The following is a 23,159-nucleotide window of genomic DNA, read 5'->3' on the forward strand; positions in this document are numbered from 1 at the left end:
GATAGGCTGGGACAGGCGCGATATTTTACCACGCTCGACCTGACCAAGGGGTACTGGCAGGTGCCACTAACGGAGTCCGCCAAGGAGAAAACCGCTTTTGTTACGCCGGAGGGTCTCTTCCACTATGTTGTCTTGCCTTTTGGGTTACATGGCGCTCCGGCCACGTTCCAGAGGTTGATGGACTTAGTGCTGGAACCCCACCAGGCGTATGCATCAGCGTACCTGGATGACATCATTATTTACAGCTCCGATTGGCAGACTCACTTGGAACAGGTACAAGCGGTGGTGGACGCGCTTCGAACAGCCGGATTGACAGCCAATCCCAAGAAATGTGCATTGGGACTCACGGAAGCCCGCTACTTGGGCTACGTGATAGGCCAAGGAGTGATTAAGCCCCAAATTAACAAGGTTGAGGCGATCCAGAAGTGGCCTAGACCCCTGACCACGAAGCAGGTTAGGGCCTTCCTGGGTATCGTGGGGTACTACAGGAGGTTTGTAAAAGATTTTGCGGGACTATCAGCCCCCTTGACGGACCTTCTCAAAGGCAAGAAGTCCGTCATGGTGCGCTGGACTCCGCAGGCCGAGGACTCCTTCCGGGCCCTGAAGGAGGTCCTGTGCGGACAGCCCGTTCTGGTCAACCCTGATTTCCGGAAGGAGTTCATAGTACAGACTGACGCCTCGGAGGTCGGCCTGGGGGCAGTGCTGTCTCAGGTGGTTCAGGGGGAGGAACACCCAGTCACCTTCTTAAGTAGGAAGCTCACCCCTCCCGAGCGGAATTATAGCGTAGTGGAGAAGGAGTGCCTGGCGATCAAGTGGGCCTTGGAGTCCCTACGCTATTACCTGCTGGGACGGCAGTTTCGCTTGGTGACGGATCACTCTCCACTGGTCTGGATGAGGTCCGCCAAGGAACGGAATGCCCGGGTTACCCGGTGGTTCCTTTCTCTGCAGAACTTCCGGTTTACGGTTTAACATAGGGCCGGTGGGTTGCAGGGCAACGCCGATGCCTTGTCCCGCGGCCCGTGTTTGATGGCTGGAGTTCAACCCCGCACGCTTGAACTGAGGGGGGGGTGTGTGAGACTGTGACCGGGGTTATCTATGACGGCCGGTATGTCTCGCCCCGGTTGTGCTCACTCCATGATAGAAAGTAAATCCACTATAGGGTTAATGCTGCTTCCCTACAGGCTGAAGGAAGGGTTAAATACAATCAGGAACAAGGGCAGGTGTGCCGGGTGTGGGGGAGTGAACAGAACTTCCTGAGCCCTCTGCTGGAGAGGCACATGTATTTTGTTATGGACTTTTTGTTTGGACATTAAAACCGTGTGCTGTGAACCTTAATGCCTGGATCCCGTGTCTTCTGCTGCGCAGCCGACCGTGCTACCTCACAGTAGTCACCGAGGCCCGGTCCGCATCGGTCCAGGTCCCCGCCTCCTGCTCAGCCACGCCGGTTAGCTGCCCCAGCACTACCGCTGCCCGCTGTCTATCAGCCAAGGGATATAAATCGAGGACCGGGCGGATCTTTTTCCGGAACACCTGCAAAGCATCAGCCTTCCCATCGTACTGCGGTAGCCAGGTAGCACCGGGCACATAGGGTAAGGAGAACGGCATCACCTGGGCGACCGCTGGGCCCGCGGCCTCCCCCGCTCCTGCGACCAGAGCAGGGGCTATCCCGTTTTCATCTACGGGCGCAGACATCTTTTTCCCGTCCCCCCTTGGTACTCTTCAGCACTCCCGTTTGTTGGGGGCGGGGCTTCACTTTCGCGCCTTCCCTGCTCGGAAAAGATGCTAGAGCGGGAGATTTTCGCGCCAAGATGGCGGCGCTTCAAAATTTTCGAACCGGACGCCGCCGGCGGAGATCACAAGGCGCACTTCTACTGGTAAGTAGAGGGGTTCAATCCTGTTCACAGCGCCAAGTTGTCACGGGCGTGGAGGACGCCGTCGCTGCTGCGCTCTCGCTAACGCTCGGGTCCGGCGCTGCTGCGATGGCTGCTCGGTGGCTCGAGCAGTGGGCCGGATCCGGGGACTCGAGCGGCGCTCCTCGCCCGTGAGTGAAAGGGGGTGGTTGGTTTGGAGGATTTAGTCCGTGACGCCACCCGTGGGTCGTGGTGAAGATGGCACCACCGCTGCTGGTGACTGGGATCCCGGGAGCGATGGTAGGAAGCAGCTGGGATGTTGTTTTCCCCCCTCCGTGGGTAGAGGTCGGTGGTCCCGGGGCCCGGTGATGTGATGGGGAGGCAGGGTCGGTGAGGTGCAGGGTTGCAGGGACAGCGCGACACGGTGCCGGATGGCACGGGTGTACTCACTCAGCAAGAAAGGTACAAAGTCCTCGGTAAACCAAAAGGCTGGATGGATGGGTCCCGCAGCTGGCTGCAGTGTCTCTCCCCGGACAGGTGATGGCGGCTGTTTTTCCCTGCACCTTGATGTTCTTCTGACTACTATGGATTCCCAACGGTAGTCCGCTCCCCGGTGTATGGGTACCGGAGGAGCCCATTTGCCCGCAGGCGATGGCCCTTGGGTCTCTAACCTTAGGCGGTAGCTGAATACTCTCACGGTGTGGGCGGTTGCCTTCAATCGGGACTTTTGCTGTTGTGAAACCCCTGGGGTTCCAGTCACATTCGGATCTGACTATTGTCGGCGGCTCCAAGCCTGGTCGGGGTCCGATGGCCCTGCCTGTGTGTGCTGGCTTCACTTCGCTCCCCGGTCGGTACCGGCGGGCCGTCACCCATCCCCGGTCCTACGGTTCCGCATTGCTCCACCACTTCTGCAGACGGCCACCACCGTCTGCCAACCTTGCTGTCGGTGCCTGGGCCACAAACCCAGACACCCAAGTGCTTACTCCTCTCACTTCACTGCTCAACTCTCCACTGTCACTTTTCCCGCCTCCAGGACTGTGAACTCCTCAGTGGGTGGAGCCAACTGCTTAGCTCCGCCCCACCTGGTGTGGACATCAGACCCTGGAGGGAGGCAACAAGGGTTTTGTGTTTGGCTGGTGTCCCTGTCTAATGGGGGTGGGGTGTTTGTATGTTATCTGTGGCGACCTGGCTATGCCAGGGCACCACATAGTCATGGGACCCTCTTTGGTACATGGGAGTAATGGCTTCTGGAGGTGGCGTGCCGGGTTGGACCGGGGATCAATGGTGTACTCACAGTTCAATAATTGCACATGAGTCCAGTGGTAAACCAAGTTGCCAGTGACCGGTCGCCTTTGGCGGGTGTATTCGGGTCCCACACCCGGGTGTAGTAAACAGGGGCCCTTCCTCCTGCACTCTGTGTTTGTGTCTTTTCTGGGACAACTCCGCTTGGAACAGGGAAGTCCATTCCTTTGTATTTTGGGAGATGTGGCCCGCGAAATCTGACCCTTGGGATTTCTGTGGGTTCTGACGGACACCCTATCCCCCGTGTTGGGCTTCCATTTTGCTCTCTGGGCTTCTGGAGATCAAGGTCTGAAACCTCGTTCTCTGCTGGTTGATTAACAAGGGGCATGCAACCTTCCTCGTCCTAGGGTCCAGGCACCCCGTCTGTGCATGGCGTCCGGACCAGATTCCGGCTGTCGACACCGGCGGGCTACAACCCTGCCCCGGTCCACTTAAGGTCTCCCGCGACCGGATCTCCGTCACCTGTGGCCCTGTTTGCTCTCTGCCACCTAGCCAGGTAGTCTAGGGGCTCCTACCCCTGACTCCACTGCTGTCAGCACTGTTTCTCTGTCAACTGTCAGACCCTTTCTATTGTGTTCCCGCCCCTGACACCTCAGGACCGCTAGGTGGGCGTTCTGATCCCGCCCACTAGTGTGTCCTTATTATCTTGAGGGGGTGGCTAGGCTATAATGGCTGTGTGTTGTACCTGGGTGTGGGTTTTTGGTGGTATCAAGGAGGGTGGACTACTTCTGTGACTACCTGGTTTTGCCAGGGTGTCACACAAGTATATTGAGTGAACCTTTGCCCGTGTTGAGTATTTAGACAAGACAACCCCTTTTAAGTCCCCTGACTCTTATATGCACCTTCATCATTTTTCAGCTATGCTGCCGTGAAGTGCTCTCACAAGCGCTCAATGTAAGTCTGAGAGACAAAATAAGGCTGTCATAGACTTAATCTGTTCACAGTGTGGCGGTATTTGTCCCTTGTATGTGGTATTATTCAGTTACTATCTTGGGGTAATGTTTGCCCTGGTCATGGTGCAGTGGAATTTGTCCCTTGAATATGGTATTATTCAGTCACGGTGTGGCGGAATTTCTCCCTTGTATGTGGTATTATTGGTCCTGGTATAGTGGATTGTATTGTGTATGGAGGTCACTTGTTCTCTCTATCAATAAGGCCCCTTTCACACGACAGTGATTCTGGGACGTTTGTGCTTTTTTTTAAACGTACCAGAATCACTGACATACGCAGACCCATTATAATGAATTGGTCTGCTCACACGTCAGTGATTTGTCACTGCACGTGTCTCCGTGCAGCGTACCCGCGTGTGCGTGATTGCTGCACGGAGACATGTCCATTGTTTTCTGGCATCACTGATGTTCCACGGACCACGCAGTGGTGTGGTCCATGAAACACGTGCCAGAAAAAAACGTGCTTTTAAAATAAAAAACATTTTAACTCACCCGGCGTCCAGCGATGTCCTTTGCAGCCCGTTCTCCCTGCTGCTTCTAAGCCGGCTGATTACTGTCGCGCATATTCATTATGCGCGACACAGCCGACCCGGAAGCAGCTGCTGCGGGGGTCACCGCCGGCCGGATGCTGCGTCGCGGGAGCGATCAGCACCATGGACAGTGGGAGCGGGCGCAGGTGAGTGAATCTCTAAGTGGAATCACGGGCCACGGAGAACGGAGCCCAGATTGCACTTAGACAACCCACGTGTGCCGAGATTCACGGCACTCGCAGGGACATGCCAGTGAAAAACGTCTGTGTTTTTCACTGACGTGTGAAACGGGCCTAAGGGGAAGTTTGTTTTTTTTCCAATAGAGTTTTATTTTGATGTTTAACCCTCCCTGTCCTGTGAGTATTAGGCTATGTGCGCACGTTGCGTACTGTCCCTGAAGAAATTTCTGCAGCGATTTCAACAGCATATGTGCGCTTCAAATCGCTGCAGAAAGAGTCCGTAATGAAAAAAAAAAAAGCCGATTCCATGCGTTCTGACTGCAGCTCCTCCCATAGACAGAGCGGGGACTGCATGCAGAGCGCAGGAAAGAAGTGACATGTCACTTCTTAGAATGCGCGCTTCGGGCAGCAGCCGAAGCGCTGCGCTCTAATACGCCACGTGCGCACGGCTCCTGCATAATCTTCATAGATTATGCAGGGGACGCAGGATGCATGCAGTTACGCTGCAGTGCAGATCGCAGCGTAACTGCATGTAAATACGCAACGTGCGCACATAGCCTTAGACAGTAGCAAATATAAAGTTGCCAAGGTTCTCCGGCAAAAACAATCGCCTATCTTAAGGCCTCAGTATTGCCTCAGTTTTGCCTCAGTATTTGTAGCCAAAACCGGGAGTGGGTAATAAATACAGAAAAGGTGCCCGTGTTTCTATAAGACTTTTTCAGTGATTGTTCCACTCCTGGTTTTGGCTACAAATACTGAACATGTGAACTTAGCCTAAGCTTGTATGTTTTTATATTGTTTCTGCTGCCCTCTGCCAGTATGATGCAGTGTTGCCATTTCCAATTTGTTTTCATTTGGCGTAATACATATTACCTTGCAAGGACAAATTGTGAATCTAGACACAGAAAAATGTACCAACATAAAGCTCTCAAAAATTAAAGATGAAAAGGAAGCATGATGAAGAAGAGGAAAGGCTTAAAAAGAAAACTGTTCTGTTTCAGTATTTTAAAAAGCCACAGAGCATCCAGGAAGGTGATGTTGACATTAGTGAACCTCCTCAGATGCAACCTTCTCATCAAATGCTTGGGCATACTACTTCATCCAATGAGGTGCCCCTTCAAGCATTTTTTCAGTAATGGAAGAAGAGGATGCAAGTATGCCAACTAGTGCAGCAATAGAAGAGTCTGCGGAAACCCAGTCCAGTACCATGTCACCAAAGAGCCCATCTCCCAAAATGCTCCCTACCACTCTTTGTATAGATGTGACGCCCTGGAATAGTCAGGTTGTCCCAGGTAGCCCTATGCACACACACCCCCTCCCCCTTAGAAAGGTGACAGCAGCCAACCTACAAACCCTTGTCACCACCCTCCAGGTTTGATGTCCACACCAGGGGGGCGGAGCCAGGTGGTTGGCTCCACCCACCGAGGAGTTCACAGGCCTGGAGGCGGGAAAAACAGAGAGTTCTAGAGTAGATTAGCTTTGACAGTGGAGGAGAGAAGTCAAGTTCAAGGGGAGACCTGTGACCAGGCCTGCCATAGTCTACCAGGTGTCTGGGTTGGAGCCCAGTCACCTCTGGCAAGGAGGCAGACGGTGGTGGCTGCCTGCAGGAGCTGGGATTACAGCCGGTGGAACCGTTGGGACCGGGATAGGGTGGTGGCCCGCCGGTACCAAACCGGGGAGCAGATTGGAAACCGGAGCACCAGGAGGGGTACTCAGACCTAGTACGAAGCCCAGAAACCACTAGGCTAAGTCGAATCAACTGATTGGGGACTGGACTTTAGGACCTTTCCCACACAAGACCCGACTGAAGGCAACAGCCCAACCATTAGGGTAAAGCCACCGCCAAGGCATAGAGACCCAAGGGGCCAGTGTCTGCGGGCAAACATGGCTCTCCTGACACACAGCAAGCCAGGGAGCGGACTACCGTTGCTTAGGCATAGGAGTCATAACATTCACATTAAAGAGGTGCAGGAGAAAGGCGGAAACCACCAACCTGTTAAGGGGAAGCTGCAGCTGGCTGCGGGCACCGTTCATCATCCCGTTTTGTTTACCAGAGACTCCGGTGTGTTGTATCATAGTGAGTACACCAGTTGCTTCGGGCTGCGTACCACGCCGCACCGCACCTGCACCCAGCACAAACCCATCCCCTTGCCTCAGCACCTCCCCCGGGCTCTCGGGACCATCACTCCCCTACCCTCAGAGGAGTCAACACCAAGATGCGCAACACTGTCCCCGGGAGGCCTAGTCAATGGCAGTGGTGGTGTCCATCTATTCACCACAACCCGTGGGTGGCGTCACAAACTTAAATCCCCTACAAACCACCACGGCCCCGGCCGTGGAACTCCTCATCGAAATCCCTGCATGTAGCGCCAACCTCCTTTCAGAGCGACATGACCCCCCGGGTCCTTGGAAGAGCTCGAGCCACCCACCGTACGAGCACGGATCCGAGCGGCTCGGCAGCCGGCCGAGCCCGCGGGGCGGTACATAGAGATTGAATCCAATCCAATGCCTTTATGTTCAAGTTCTATTTGAGAACATGTGTATGAAGAACCATCTTGCAGCCAGAGTGCAGAGTCTCGTTCTCCAGAAGAGACATTACACATTACAAGAAGAAATTAATTGGAAAGACCCAGCAAGGTGACCAGATGTGCTCATGGAAAAAGAACGAGAGAATTGTTCTTTCAGGGCTTTCTAATGAAGAAGAATTGAAGCAGATGGCACAAGGATGTTGATGATCGTTCCTTTTCAGAGTTTCTTCTATATGTCAAGTCATCTAATGGCCGTGAAAAAAATGTTTAAGGGACTGGCTAAGATGGAGCCCAAGTAGGCAGGTAATGTATTGTGTAACGTGCATCGTGTTTTCTGCTGAACGGAGAATCAAAACTGGTAGCATCCTTTGCCGGCAAGACAGTTTTAATCCTTTGGTTTACAAATGGAATTGTCTGTATATCAAGTTACCAGAGCATGAAGATAGTGCACAGCACAGGAAGCACTACTGGAGTTGGCGGACACTCCAAAAGGCTCTAGGTGGCCATGGCGTTGACTTCAACATGCAAAGAAGTTTAGCAAAGGAAGCAGGGAAGCTTGTTGTTCTTCTAGAAAGACTTTTGGATGTGACACTGCATTTAGCTTCACACAAAATGGCTTTCAGGGGAACATCACAAAGAATTGGAGACTTACATAATGGTAATTTTCTGGGAACCTTGGAACTCTTGTCCCAATATGACAGTGTACTAAAAGAGCATCTAGAGAAGGTCAAGGCAAGTCAAGAAAAAGAGAAAAGAATTTCAGCTCATTATCTATCATGCGAACACAAAATTAATTTATAACTATTTGTGTCAAAACGTGTCTTGGATGCCATACTTTCAGAACAGAAAGAAGCTATTTATTTTTCTGTTATTAGTGATGCTACTCCAGATGTCTCTCAGAGAACATTATAGTTTTAAGGTATGTCTCCAGAGATCCCCAAACAGGAATTTGGCAAGTGCAAGAAAGGTTTTTTGAATTTTTTTCAGAAGACTGGAGATCAAATTGTGGACATAATTATGTCAAAACTGAATGAGCATGCCACTGATCTCAAAGTCTGCAGAGGCCAGGGATATCATAATGGAGCAAACATGTCTGGTACAATTAAAGGTGTAAGGGCCAAAATTCTGGAGAAAATTCCAAGAGCTCTCTTTTGTCCTTGTACTGCCCATTCTTTAAACCTCATAGGTATTAATGCTGCTGCAAGCTGCCCTGAAATGAAGACTTTTTTTGGAAGTATAAACCTGCTATACTTTCTGTTTAGCAACAGGCCTGAGAGATGGAGCACCTTACTTGATGTAGTTGGAAGGTCTTTGTATGGTCTAAGTAACACCCGGTGGAGCTCAAGAATAGAGGCTGTGCGTCCCATTGCTGAAAATCTGCCAAGCATTTTGAAGGCTCTTGATAAAGTTCTTTCTTCCGGAAAACTTACAAATGATGCACATTCAGAAGCTGAAGGTCTCTCTATTTTTCATCTTTCAGGGCAGTGGTTTTAGCAACATTTTGGGTAAAAGTTCTTACCAATTTTGAGGAGAGAAACCAAATACTACATTCTAGATCTCCTTGGAAGTTGGGGCTACCAACATTAAAGATCTCTCTGAAGAGATTAATATACACTGGGAAAGTGGCCTACTCTGCTTTCTGAAGATAGTTTGGTAGCAGATTGCATGGGTATCCAAAGGGCCAATTGAACGCTCAATAATTGCGCCAAAGAAAGTCAAAGTATCAAGAAGCTACAAATCCTGAAGAGCACATCAAAACTAATGTTTTTCTTGTGGCAATGGACGCTATAATTTCTCATTTTTACCAGCGCTTCAGATCAATGGAAGACATCTGCAAGTTGTTTATTCCAATTCTTAAGATGAGGACAGTTAGTGAAGAAAACCCGCGGGCATTTGCTGAAGAATTGATCTCTGCATACCCTGAGGATCTCACATTGTTACTCTCTGAGCTACAACATCTTCGGAAAGTTTATGATGCTACATTTCCAGAAAACATGGGTCCACTGGATTTGCTAAATGCCATCTACAAATTCGAGCTTCAAGGAATATTTGGAGAGGTGTGTATTGGATTCAGAATTTTTATCACCCTACCAATGTCTGTAGCAGAAGGAGAGGGGGCATTTAGCAAACTTTCACTGATCAAGGACTATCGCGTTCTACAATGACGGAACAATGTTTGAACAGCCTAGCCATTCTATCAATTGAACATGAGCTTGCCAGATGCCTGAATTTTAAAGACCTGATTAAGGATTTTGCTAACCAGAAGGTAGGACGTCTGCCTGTTCCACACATGTAAATTTGCACTTCACATTTTCTACAATGTAGTCAGTTTTTTACATTAATGTATCATTGCTCCGTGCCCTAATACTATTGGAGATCTTTAAAAGTTAGTAATGTTTCAGTTGTGGGACCTGCACCACTCTGATCCAGCGATGTAAAATCAGTACCTCAGATGGGAATATCCATTTACTATCCGGGCTCAATTCTTAAAACGGTGCACGCTATTGTTTGTTGTTGTTAGATTTATGAGAATACCCCTTTTAATCTTAGGGGTCAGTTCTTAACAGTGTGCACTTTGTTCTTAGTTAACAAAGAAAAATAGAGAGAAAGCCGGGCACTGCTGCGCCTGCTAGAGAATTCTCAAGTTCAAATGATCCCTCCTTGACCACTCAGCAACTGATGCACAATCCAGAAAGTAAGTGCATGTTACAAATCCACAGAGGAGAAAAGAATGGCAGCACTCGCTGATGTTTAGAAAGCGGTAATTTATTTTACCGGGGAGACAGGTACATGTGCAGAGGGAGGTGAGGGGAGGCTATAGACGTCGGACGATGGCAAGCCATTTTGCACGTTTGTGCTTCAGCAGGTAGAATTACGATGAAAGATAACAGAATCCACAAGTCACAGTAGGTGGTGTCACAGCTCACCTCTTCCCCTTCCTGCACAATGACCTATCCATATTAATACATATGAGAACATGTATAGAAAACTCTTCTAAGGAAATACTCCCCTATAATTTCTTGTAATATACAGTATATACATGCAGATGTCCAATGTCCATATCTTTAACACTAGAAGTCCCAGAGAGGGGTAATTTAACATTTCTACCTTTGGAACCCAGAGACGGGTCGAATGACCTGAAGGATTTTAGCTAACATCCTATAATCACTGTCTTTTGTTCTGTAATTAAGGCCATTACTGTCGTACCACAGGAGGTTGTTGTTTTCCATTGAGTTCAGCCATTTAGTTTCTAGTTAGTTCTATTCAGTTAATCATCAGTCATTTGACCCTCTTTCGGGACTTCAGGGGGAGCTTGACATTTCTGGGACTTCTAGTGTTAAACAGGCAAGAGCAGCTTCCATAAATGTACAGAAAACACAATAAATAAATAATGTGCAATCTTAAATAAAAAAAAAATCTCTATTTTTATATAGCGCTAACATATTCCGCAGCGCTTTACATACATCAGGAACACTGTCCCCATTGGGGCTCACAATCTAAAGTCCCTATCTGTATGTCTTTGGAGTGTGGGAGGAAACCAGAGAACCCAGAGGAAGCCCACGCAAACAGGGGGAGAACATACAAACTCCTTGCAGATGTTGTCCTTTGGTGGGATTTGAACCCAGGACCCCAGTGCTGCAAGACTGCAGTGCTAACCACTGAGCCACCGTGCTGCCCCTTAAATACATATTATTAAAAAATTATCACAATCTGGTTTCAATTAGTTTAAAAAATGTATGTGACACATTCCCTTAAAGAAACAAAAAGATATATCAAAAATAAATTAAAAAATATACCAAAAAAGTTAGCTTTAAAAAAAAAAAAAAAAGTTCGGGTAGAGTAGGGCCCTGCCAAAAGAGTCTATGTTGTTGTAGTGGCAGACTTAAAAAAATCTTTTGGCCAAAACAAAATCTGTTGGCTGTGTATGTGATACAGTGTTTAATATGAATGGTTAATGTGTGATTCCTGAGGTTGTAGTGTAGAAGTGGAGTTTTTCCAAGTGTGGCGATGGGACTGTGGAAGATTCGAGGGGTGGAGGTGGAGTTGTGATGGAGGTAGAGCTGGGATAGAGGCAGAGCTGGGGTGAAGCCTCAAGGGGGGCCCAAAATTTTGCCAGTATGGGGCACTGAAATTCCTAGTGGCGGCCCTGCTTCTGATGGGATAAGAAAAATACCTTTCCCCTCCCACGTCTCACAGTTAATATTCCTCTGATATGGTAGTGTCATGCAGTGACTATCAAGGTTCTGCCAGGTACACGGGAACCCCCGGCGAGTGCTGCAACACACAGGGTACACAATATAATGGTGGTTCCTGGTGCTAGGGAAAGGGGAGCAGGGTCATCTCTTAAACTCGCCTGAGGCTGATCCCTGCATTCTCTAATGTCCCTATACAGGTTCTTTCACCCCATCGCCAATCATGTGCCTATTCCTGTCTTTCACGGGACTCAGCCCTGTATAGTGAGGAGGGCAGCGGGAACACTAGTCCCTCTCTAGATAGGGGTAAAATAAACAGCAATCATACAAATCACTTAAAATGACAAGAGGTAGTAATGAGAAATGGACCAGAGGGGCAAAAACGAAAATGACTAACTGACATTGCAACTGACCTCTGTACTAAGCTTATTGCTGTATTCATGTACTGTTGCTAGATGTGGTAATGTATTAATGCACTACTGGTGGTTCTGGTGGTGCATTACTGCACTGACAATGATTCTGGTGCTGTGTAGCTTTACTGAGGGTGAGGGTGGTTCTGGTGTTGCATTCATATACTGATGATGGTTCTGGTGCTGCACTGATGTACTGACAGTCATTCTTGTGATGCACTCCTTTACTGATGGTGATTCTAGTGCTGCATCTGTGTACTGAAGGTGTTCTGGTATTGCATTCATGTACTGACAGTGGTTCTACATTCATGCAATAACAGGGGTCCAGAGGCTGCATTAATGTAAAGATGGTGGTTCTGGTTTTGGATTCATGTTGTCATGATTGACTCCTGGCTCAGCTGGAGCTGAGCCTTTTTTTTAGTTTCACTTCTGATGCAAGTCACGTTAGGGGTTAATCCTTTCTGCCTCGTTCTGGAGGTCAGGCTGCTTTATTAGGGCACTGTTTCTCTTGGACTTCACCAGTGATACTTCTAACTCAGCTGTGTTCTGCTCTTGAGTGACCTGTTGTCTGCCCTGCCCCCTCCTGACCTCCGTGTTCAAATGACCTGTTAACTAGAGATGAGCGAACCGGCCGTGGTTCGGCTCGAGTTTGGTTCGTCGAACGGGGGACCCGTTCGAGTTCGGTTCGGCGAACGTTCGACGAACCGTACTCGAACCGCATAGGAAACAATAGCAGGCAATCACAAACACATAAAAACACCTAGAAAACACCCTCAAAGGTGTCCAAAAGGTGACAAACAACTCACAACACAAACACATAGGAAAGTGACAAGGACATATACTCATGCGAAAACAAAAGAGCTGGACAAGGAAAAAGAGGAGGAGACACAGATATAGGCATGGCACGCCCTTGTAAAATCATGTAAAACACCACAAGGTGACTCCAAGCGGAGTTCTCCCTTTTTTCCAAAAATTGGGCCACACACACACCCACCCCTTCAGTGGCAGCACTTGTGCCCCAGTTGTACACTTCACAGCTAGATTTGCATCAAGCACATTCAAAAATACGCCATACTTAACCGTCCCCAGGAGGACACCGGGGTAGGTAGCTAAGTCTTTCCTGATCCCAGCTCTGTTCATCTTCGATCATTTTTAAAAACAATGTAAGCAAGGGTTACTCCAAGCGGAGTCTCCCTTTTTTCCAAAAATTGGGCCACACAGACACTCACCCCTTCAGTGGCAGCACTTGTGCCCCAGTTGTACACTTCACAGCTAGATTTGCATCAAGCACATTCAAAAATACGCCATACTTAACCGTCCCCAGGAGGACACCGGGGTAGGTAGCTAAGTCTTTCCTGATCCCAGCTCTGTTCATCTTGGGTCATTTTTAAAAACAATGTAAGCAAGGGTTACTCCAAGCGGAGTCTCCATTTTTTCAAAAAATTGGGCCACAAAGACACTCACCCCTTCAGTGGCAGCACTTGTGCCCCAGCTGTACACTTCACAGCTAGATTTGCATCAAGCACATTCAAAAATATGCCATACTTAACCGTCCCCAGGAGGACACCAGGGTAGGTAGCTAACTCTTTCCTGATCCCAGCTCTGTTCATCTTGGATCATTTTTAAAAACAATGTAAGCAAGGGTTACTCCAAGCGGTGTCTCCCTTTTTTCCAAAAATTGGGCCACACAGACAGCCCATCAGTGGCAGCAATTGTGCCCTAGTTGCAAACAGGATGTTTTGATTTGCATCAAGCACATTCCAAATCCACAAGCATTTACTCTCCCCAGGATGTCACAGGGGTAGTAAATTCATTGTGGATCCATGACTTGTTCATTTTGATGAACGTTAGTCTGTCCACATTGTCACTGGACAGACGCATGCGCTTATCTGTCAGCACACACCCAGCAGCACTGAAGACACATTCAGAGACAACGCTGGCAGCTGGACACGACAAAATCTCCAAGGCGTAAGTTGAGAGCTCTGGCCATTTTTCAAGATTTGAAGCCCAAAATGAGCAAGGCTCCATTTGTAAAGTCATGGCATCGATGTTCATTTGGAGATACTCCTGTATCATCCTCTCCAGCCGTTGACTATGTGTCAGACTTGTTGTCTCTGGTGGCCTTGCAAAGGACGGTCTAAAAAAATTATGAAAAGATTCAATAAAATTGCTGTTACCAGCACCAGATACGGTGCTACTGGTACGGGTAGACTGTTGAAGATGACGAGACCGTCCCATGTTTGTCAAGTTACAACTGGGAGATTCACTCCCTGCACCTGCACGGTTGTTTGGTGGAAAAGCCGAGCTAAGATCGAGTAACAGCTTCTGCTGATACTCCTGCATACGTGCGTCCCTTTCTATGGCTGGAAATATGTCACAAAATTTGGACTTGTACCGGGGATCTAATAGTGTGGCAAGCCAGTAGTCATCATCACTTCTAATTTTGACAATACGAGGGTCATGTTGGAGGTAGTGCAGCAAGAAGGCGCTCATGTGTCTTGCGCAGCCATGCGGACCAAGTTCACGCTGTGTTTGTGGCATAGAGGTGCTAACCGTTCTTTCTTCCTCTGACATCTCCCCCCAACCTCTTTCAACTGAAATTTGACCAAGGTCTCCCTCATCCGCTGAGTCTTCCATGTCCATGGACAGTTCGTCCTCCATTTCTTCATGTTCTCCTGCACCTTCCTCAACATTTCGCCTGCTACCATGCGCCCTTGTTGATCCCTGTCCCCCATGGTCTCATGCCTGCTGCGTTGGTGATGATGAACGTCTGGACCTTGGTGATGTTGTTGTGTCTTGCGCATATGAATCCTCCTGTAGTTCCTCCCCTTCCTGTTGTCCCACCCCCTGACTCCGAATAGTGTTTAGCGTGTGCTCCAGCATGTAAATGACTGGAATTGTCATGCTGATAATGGAATTGGCAGCGCTAAACATATTCGTCGCCATGTCGAAACTGTGCAGAAGGGTGCATAGGTCCTTGATCTGAGACCACTCCATCAGGGTGATCTGCCCCACCTCTGCATCTCGTTGGCCCAGGCTATACGTTATGACGTATTGCACCAGGGCTCGGCGGTGCTGCCACAGTCGCTGTAACATGTGGAGAGCCGAATTCCAGCGTGTCGCCACATCGCATTTCAGGCGATGAACCGGCAGGCCGAAAGACTTCTGGAGCGATGCAAGTCGCTCAGCTGCAGCGGTTGAATGGTGGAAGTGAGCAGACAGTTTTCGTGCCCTGGTCAGAAGGCCATCTAGGCCGGGATAGTGTGTTAAAAATTGCTGGACAACAAGGTTAACAAGTGAGCCATAAAAGGCACGTGTGTCACCTTGCCCAGGCGAAGGGCCGCACCCAGGTTTGCAGCATTGTCGCACACGGCCTTACCAGGCTGCAGGTTGAGTGGAGACAACCATTTAATAAACTCAGTCTCCAGAGCTGCCCACAACTCAGCCGCTGTGTGACTCCTATTTCCAAGACATGTCAAGCTAAAGACCGCCTGATGCCGTTGCGCTCTGCTGCCAGCATAGTAATGAGGGGTGCGTGATTCCTTCTGCACAGTGAGAATGCTGGTGGCCTGACCAGGCAGGCTTGGGGCGGAGGTGGAGGACCCAGATGAGGTGGAGGAGGCAGAAGCAGTGGCGGAACTTGGACAGACAGAGGATTGACACACAAGTCGTGGGGACGGCAAGACTTTTGCAGCAGACCCTTCACCATCTATCACCATAGTTACCCAGTGCCCAGTTAGCGACATGTAACATCCCTGTCCATGCTTACTGGTCCAATTATCGGTGGTGAAATGCACCCGTTCACACACAGAGTTTCTCAAGGAAGCGGTGATGTTGTGTGCGACATGCTGGTGTAGCGCGGGCACACCTTTCTTAGAGAAGTAGTGGCGACTGGGCATCTGGTACTGGGGCAAAGCGACAGACATAAGGTCTCTAAAATCCTGTGTGTCCACCAGGCGGAAAGGCAGCATTTCGGTAGCCAAGAGCTTACAGAGGGATAAAGTCAACCTCTTAGCTTTGTCATGGGTCGCAGGAAATGGCCTTTTATTTGTCCACATCTGAGGGACAGAGATCTGGCTGCTGTGTGTAGACGGTGTTGAGTTCGGTGTCCCTGGAAAAATGCAGGCTTGTGAGGAAAGTGCAGGCAGAGACATGATGTTGCCTTCATCCAACGTTGGTGCTATCGCTGTCTGAGAGAGCTGTACACACGCACTTGTTTCAACTTCCAAACCAACTGTCGACCTACCACCAAACTGCCTGTTGCGGTTACAGTGGTGGAAGTTGTGCGTGGAAAACCAGGTGGGACAGCTGTCCCCACAGTCCTAGAAGATGAAGAGCACGCGGATGCACTGGAAGGGGCAGGCCGTGGATGGTTCGCTCCACTAGGCCGCATTGCAGCACGGTGAGCTTCCCACTGAGACATATAATATTTATTCATGTGACGATTCATGGAAGAAGTTGTCAAACTGCTGAGGTTTTGCCCTATACTAACAGAATCACGACAAATTTTACAGATCACATAATTTGGGCGATCTTTTGCTATGTCAAAAAAGGACCAGGCTAGGCAAGGCTTAGAGGGCATGCGACCTGCTGAGCCCCCCCGACTAGTGCTCAGAGGCAGAGTGGTGGCTGAGGATGCAGTTGTAGACGTGCTACCAGTGCTCCGACTCTGTCCAGGAAGGCACAAGGTAACTTCGTCGTCAGTTGCATCCTCCTCCACCGCGTCTGTTCACCTCCTCGAGTGCCTGACTGTGGGTTGACAGTAGGTGGGATCTAGAACTTCCTCATCAATTGTTGTGTTTGCACTCCCCTCACCCTCAGACCGAGCCTCTACTTGCCCTGACCGAAAATTTAAGTTGTCATCCCAATCTGGTATCTGCGTCTCATCGTCATCAGTATGTTCCTCATTGTCTATAACAACAGGTGTTACAGTTTGTGAAAAAGGGTCAAAATTATGCTCAGAAACTTGGTCCTCACGGCCTGAATCAGAGTCACAAAGATTCTGGGCATCACTGCAGACCATTTCCTGGTCTGTACTCACTGTAGCTTGGGAACAGACGTCTGATTCCCAGGCTATAGTGTGACTGAACAGCTCTGCAGACTCAGCCATCTCAGTTCCACCATACTGTGTAGGGCGGATGGAGACTTCAGAGCTGGGAGAATGCAAGTGTGATTGGGCTGACAACTCAGAGGACTGGTGTTTTTTGGATGCGGTAGTTGAGGTGGCGGAGAGGGCACTTGTTGGACCACTTGAGATCCATTCAAGCATCTTCCTTTTTTGGCCATCATCTACCTTTGTTCCAGTTGTTCTTGTCCGTAAAAGAGGGAGCACATCGGATTGTCCACGGTAAGTAGTAGAGATCTTACTTTTGCTGGAAGATGGTCTATCTTCAGCAGATGTTAATGGAGCTTTGCCACCTTTCCCACGGACAAACCCTTTTTTTCCTTTTCCAACACGCCTCTTCCCCTTTCCACCAGCATCTGTCATTTTGCAACTCCTTTTGATTGTGACAAGATTGTGCACTTAAAATGTGGTAGTAAAAATTGAGAGGTGGTGTAGATTGCAGCGGTGGTCTAGCTTTATTAACAGCAGAATAAACAACAATAATTATCCCTGACAATGCAACTACGGCCCTTAAACTGGCAGCATAGTTTGCTAGTATAATGGCTTTGTAACAATGAGTTTGAGTGTGGAATGCAGAGGTGCTGCAAATAGCTTTGCACCAGTGGGACACTAATGGAAGTCCAACAGCCACTTTTAGGATGCCACTAAGTTTACTCAGTGTTTGCTAGTATAATGGCTTAGTAACAATGAGTTTGAGTGTGCAATGCAGGCAGACGTGCTGCAAATATCTTTGCACTTTTGGGACAATACAGAAGTCCAACAGCCACTTTTAGGATGCCACTAAGTTTCCTCAGTGTTTGCTAGTATAATGGCTTAGTAACAATGAGTTTGAGTGTGCAATGCAGGCAGACGTGCTGCAAATATCTTTGCACTAGTGGGACAATAATGAAGTCCAACAGCCACTTTTAGGATGCCACTAAGTTTCCTCAGTGTTTGCTAGTATAATGGCTTAGTAACAATGAGTTTGAGTGTGCAAATCAGGCAGACGTGCTGCAAATATCTTTGCACTAGTGGGACAATAATGAAGTCCAACAGCCACTTTTAGGATGCCACTAAGTTTCCTCAGTGTTTGCTAGTATAATGGCTTAGTAACAATGAGCTTGAGTGTGCAATGCAGGCAGACGTGCTGCAAATATCTTTGCACTAGTGGGACAATAATGATGTCCAACAGCCACTTTTAGGATGCCACTAAGTTTCCTCAGTGTTTGCTAGTATAATGGCTTAGTAACAATGAGTTTGAGTGTGCAATGCAGGCAGACGTGCTGCAAATATCTTTGCACAATTGTACAATAATGAAGTCCAACAGCCACTTTTAGGATGCCTCTAAGTTTCCTCAGTGTTTGCTAGTATAATGTCTTAGTAACAATGAGTTTGAGTGTGCAATGCAGGCAGACGTGCTGCAAATATCTTTGCACTAGTGGGACAATAATGAAGTCCAACAGACACTTTTAGGATGCCAATAAGTTTCCTCAGTGTTTGCTAGTATAATGACTTAGTAACAATGATCTTCAGTGTGCAATGCAGGCAGACGTGCTGCAAATATCTTTGCACTAGTGGGACAATAATGAAGTCCAACAGCCACTTTTATGATGCCAATAAGTTTCCTCAGTGTTTGCTAGTTTAATGGCTTAGTAACAATGAGCTTGAGTGTGCAATGCAGGCAGACGTGCTGCAAATATCTTTGCACTAGTGGGACAATAATGAAGTCCAACAGCCACTTTTAGGATGCCACTAAGTTTCCTCAGTGTTTGCTAGTATAATTGCTTAGTAACAATGAGCTTGAGTGTGCAAAGGGCAGGAGGGTACAGTGGCAGGGTTGTGGGTCTGGGTAGAGGAAAGGAAGCCTCCCTTTCTATCCCTCCTAATGGGGAAATGCAGCGAGGAAATCCCTGACCTTAGCTACACAGACGCTGTCATCTTGTGTAGCTGTTAAAATCTGTTTTCACAGACCTGACTGTCACCTATGGCTCTGACCCTGCCAGTATTAGCCCTTACAAGGGCTGAAAGAAACTTCTATCCCTATTCTGTATAGCGCTGTGTATAGAGCGTACACAGCAGTATCGGAGACAGGAGCTATGCCAGCGGTGACTGACACCAAGACGCAGAAGGCAGATAATGGCGTGCTGGAGGAAAATGTCCGTTTTTATAATGCAGGGACATATGACATGGACATCCAATCACACATGCCGTTGCTTCTCAGGCTAAAAGTCCACTTAGCTGTGTGTGTGTCTGGGATTGGCTGACATGCTGGCCCGCCCCACTACACGCGCGCTCTTAGGGAAAGAAGACAAGGAAAAAAAAAAAATGGCCATTATCCAAACAGCAGTGATCTGAATGCGCTGTTCCCGCACACAATACACTGAAATTTCATAATAGTGTGAGTCACAGAGTGACTTACACTATTACAGCGGAAAGCCAGCTAGTAATTAGCTTGTCTTTTTGCTGCTAGAACCATTCTCAAACGTATCTAGAACTATCGAGGTTTAGCAAAAAGCTCGAGTTCTAGTTCGATCTAGAACAGCCACCAAAATCACTCGAACCGCGAACTGGAGAACCTCGAACTTCGAACCGCGCTCAACTCTACTGTTAACCTCCTCTGTTGTCTGTTTTCATCAGTGTCTCTCCCGCTGTCTCCCTGTTCGTTCCTTATCTGTTTACCTTTATTCTGTCTTGTCTTCCCACTCCCCCTCGCTTCTAGGCTCTGATTTCCCGGCTACTGACTATTTGGTTCCCTCTGACTACGTTTAGACTTTTCCCTTGTGTACTTACAAGACCTCATGTTGTGACACGGCTTTCTGACGATTCTACTGCCATCTGGTGGGCTTGACTAGTATTACCTCTGCTAGGGAATTTCCTGCTCATACGTTTCCCCCACTTTTACGCCCCCTAGTGGTTTACCAGCTAACTACCTTCTCAGATAGTTTCAGGAATCCTCTCAGTCCCACATTACTGCGCTGTACTGCTATTGTACATCTTAGAGTACAGCGTGACACATGTACTGACAGTGGTTCTCGTTTTCTACATATGTAAAAATCCATAACTGGTTAGATGACATGCTACATGGCAATATTGCAATATTGAGAGTATGAGAAGTATTTTGAGCGTTTCTGCACAGTTACTGCTCAAAAATTCAATGTAAGTTTCTGTGTGTTCCAAATTCCAATAGGTTTTTTTAAGCAGAAACTCTCCAAATCAATTGTAGTAATGTATTCATACCTATTGTTATTCTGATTATGTATTCTTGAAAGTACACTTTATTTTTTTTTTTTTGCTGCCCTCAGGATTGGTTCAGCATGAAAATGTGGCCCTTAGACGAAACATGTTTTCCACCCCTGTTCTAAAGCATAACATAAGATCTTTTTTGAGATGAAAGCCATTAAGAATTCTGAATTCCAATTTCAAGTATCGAAAAAAAACAACTCCTTAATGAACACATTTTTCTCTAGTTATTACATCTAATGAACTTGATAACTTTTCCCAAACCAAAAAACAGAGGCACATTTTTTTCAACTAAATGATTTGTTTTATCAGTGGGATTGTTACATCTATTATTGATATGTAATATTTTAGATTCCTGAGAATGCCACTATAAATATTTTGTGCTTGTACTTTGTACAGTTAACATAATAAACGTCTCAGGCACTGCATATGATAATATAAATCAAGGTAGATGTCACAAATATACATTTTTAAATGTCATGGCACCCAAAATCCGTTCTCAAAATTGAGTTCCTTATTTTGGAAATTTATAGATATATATGTCTATCCTCCACATTTAAAGAATACAGTAACCAAGTCAATCTTTTGTAGTTTTCATCTGAAATAGATTGTGGGAATTTATATATCTTAAGCCTGCTTTACACGTTGCAATTTCGCATACGATATCGTATGCGATTTGCAACGCCCCCATCGTATGTGTGGCACGTTCAATTTGTTGAACGAGCCACACAAACGATTAACCCCCGTCACACGTACTTACCCGTCCATACGACCTCGATGTGGGCGGCGAACGTCCACTTCCTTGAGTGGGAGGGACGTTCGGCATCACATCGACGTCACGCGGCAGCCGGCCAATAGAAGCAGAGGGGCGGAGATGAGCGGGACGTAAACATCCCGCCCACCTCCTTCCTTCCGCATTGTGGGCCGGGAGCCGCAGGACACAGGTAAGATCTTTTCTTCGTTCCCGGGGTGTCACACACTGCGATGTGTGCTATCTCGGGAACGTTGAACAATCTGACGTTCAATTCTAGAGAAATTAACGATGTGCATGCGATGAACGTTTTAACGTTCAATCGCAATCACACGTACCTGTCACACACTGCAATGTAACTTACAATGCCGGATGTGCGTCACTTACGACGTGACCCCGCCGACACATTGTAAGATACATTGCAGCGTGTAAAGCAGGCTTTAATGTTCAACTCCTATTTGCCATACATCTATGACCCTCTTGAACAGTTTTGTCTAGTATAAGGTCTTGTTAGACTATCATTATGGTATGTGCAAAAGAATTTTTTCAAAGAATCTTTTAGCATATGCTTGCTCCAAAAAGAGAGTGACAAATTGCTCAGAAAATGCCCAAAAATGCTCGAAAGACTTTTCCTATTAATTTCTATTCCTCTTCATAGTTTAGTTTTTTGATCATTTTTATTTAGATTTAGCTTTTCAAATAAAACAAGTACTCAAAAGAATTGACCTGCCAATACACATTAATGGAAAAGCTAAAAATGGCACAAAGGCATCTGGAAGGCTTTTTTCAGTATTTTGTAAGCCTTATTGATGCGTGTTTGTCTCATAAAATGCTAGTTTTATACATTGTTTGATGAATTTGAAAAACATATGATAATTGTCCATAAAAACATTTAAAAAATGTTATGGAAAACTTTTCAGGTAAACACTAAAAAAAACTTAAGGAAAGCATTACCAAAACGCTAACAAAAAACTCCAAAATACAAAAAATAGCAAGAAAATGCCACGAAGAAGTATCTCATTGTTTTTTAATGCTTTTAAAAAACTGTGTGCACATAAATTTAGATACTTGGTAACAATTTTTTCTGTCACTTTATTGTGAACTGTTGTAGAATTTGTATCAGTGCTAACATTCCCACTGCCATTGCCTTTTTTCTGGGAGTAAATTAGACAGGATTCACAATAATATATCTTACCACCTTGTAAGTTCTATTTAGAGCGGTCCAGTTACATCACCTTAATCTCAATTGTATTTTTTAGCACATTGATGGTAATAAGGGCATGTTAATATGGACAAGCCCCAAAGATTGAAATAGTTGGCATCAAATTCTCTCTTTCACTATATTATTCAACCCTGTTATACAATTCTATGCTACCATTTAAATAACATCTATACACTTTAAACAAGAGTAATCTTTCTTCAAATAGCCATAAGCAATATTATACTATTGTACTTCTCACAATTCTGTTCATTTTCATATATTTTTATTCTTTGAAGAGTCAATTATCCTAAATTACATGGATGTGGAGAAGCAGATTATTAATACAAATCTTATCTTCTTTTTTTGGAAAGCTAGGTTAACTCAGATTTCAGGTCTATTATTTTATGTAATACCTAACCAAACAACTGTCCATTGAAAGAGCTAATATTTTTGAAATGTACTCCATGTGATATTGTACAGATGAATAATTTAGGGAAATAGCTTTATATTAAAGGCTTACATGAAAGGAATATCTTCTCTAATGATTGTTCAGATTATCTCAATAAGAGCTATTTCTTTTTTAATAAATAAGGTTTTGATATATGATTATTATATGAATTTTTTAATGGACATTGATTTTACAATTCATTTTTAAAAATAAAAAAACAGTATTTTGAATTTCCTTTCTGGGCATAATTAGCATTAAAGAGAAGATTACCTAAAGAAGCATTTAGACAAGCCAAAAATTTGTTTTTGTAACTACCCTTATTCTTGATTTGACTCTTGCAACCACTCATTCGATGAATGAAAAAAACATGCTCTGTTGTTAGGTAAGTAGATAATTTATGTTGATTTAAAAATCATCATTATTGTCAGAACTTAACTATATAGAAACTAGGGATGAACGGCTGGTAACATGAT

Source organism: Anomaloglossus baeobatrachus, chromosome 1, assembly GCF_048569485.1.
Source record: "Anomaloglossus baeobatrachus isolate aAnoBae1 chromosome 1, aAnoBae1.hap1, whole genome shotgun sequence".
Lineage (NCBI taxonomy): Eukaryota > Metazoa > Chordata > Amphibia > Anura > Aromobatidae > Anomaloglossus > Anomaloglossus baeobatrachus.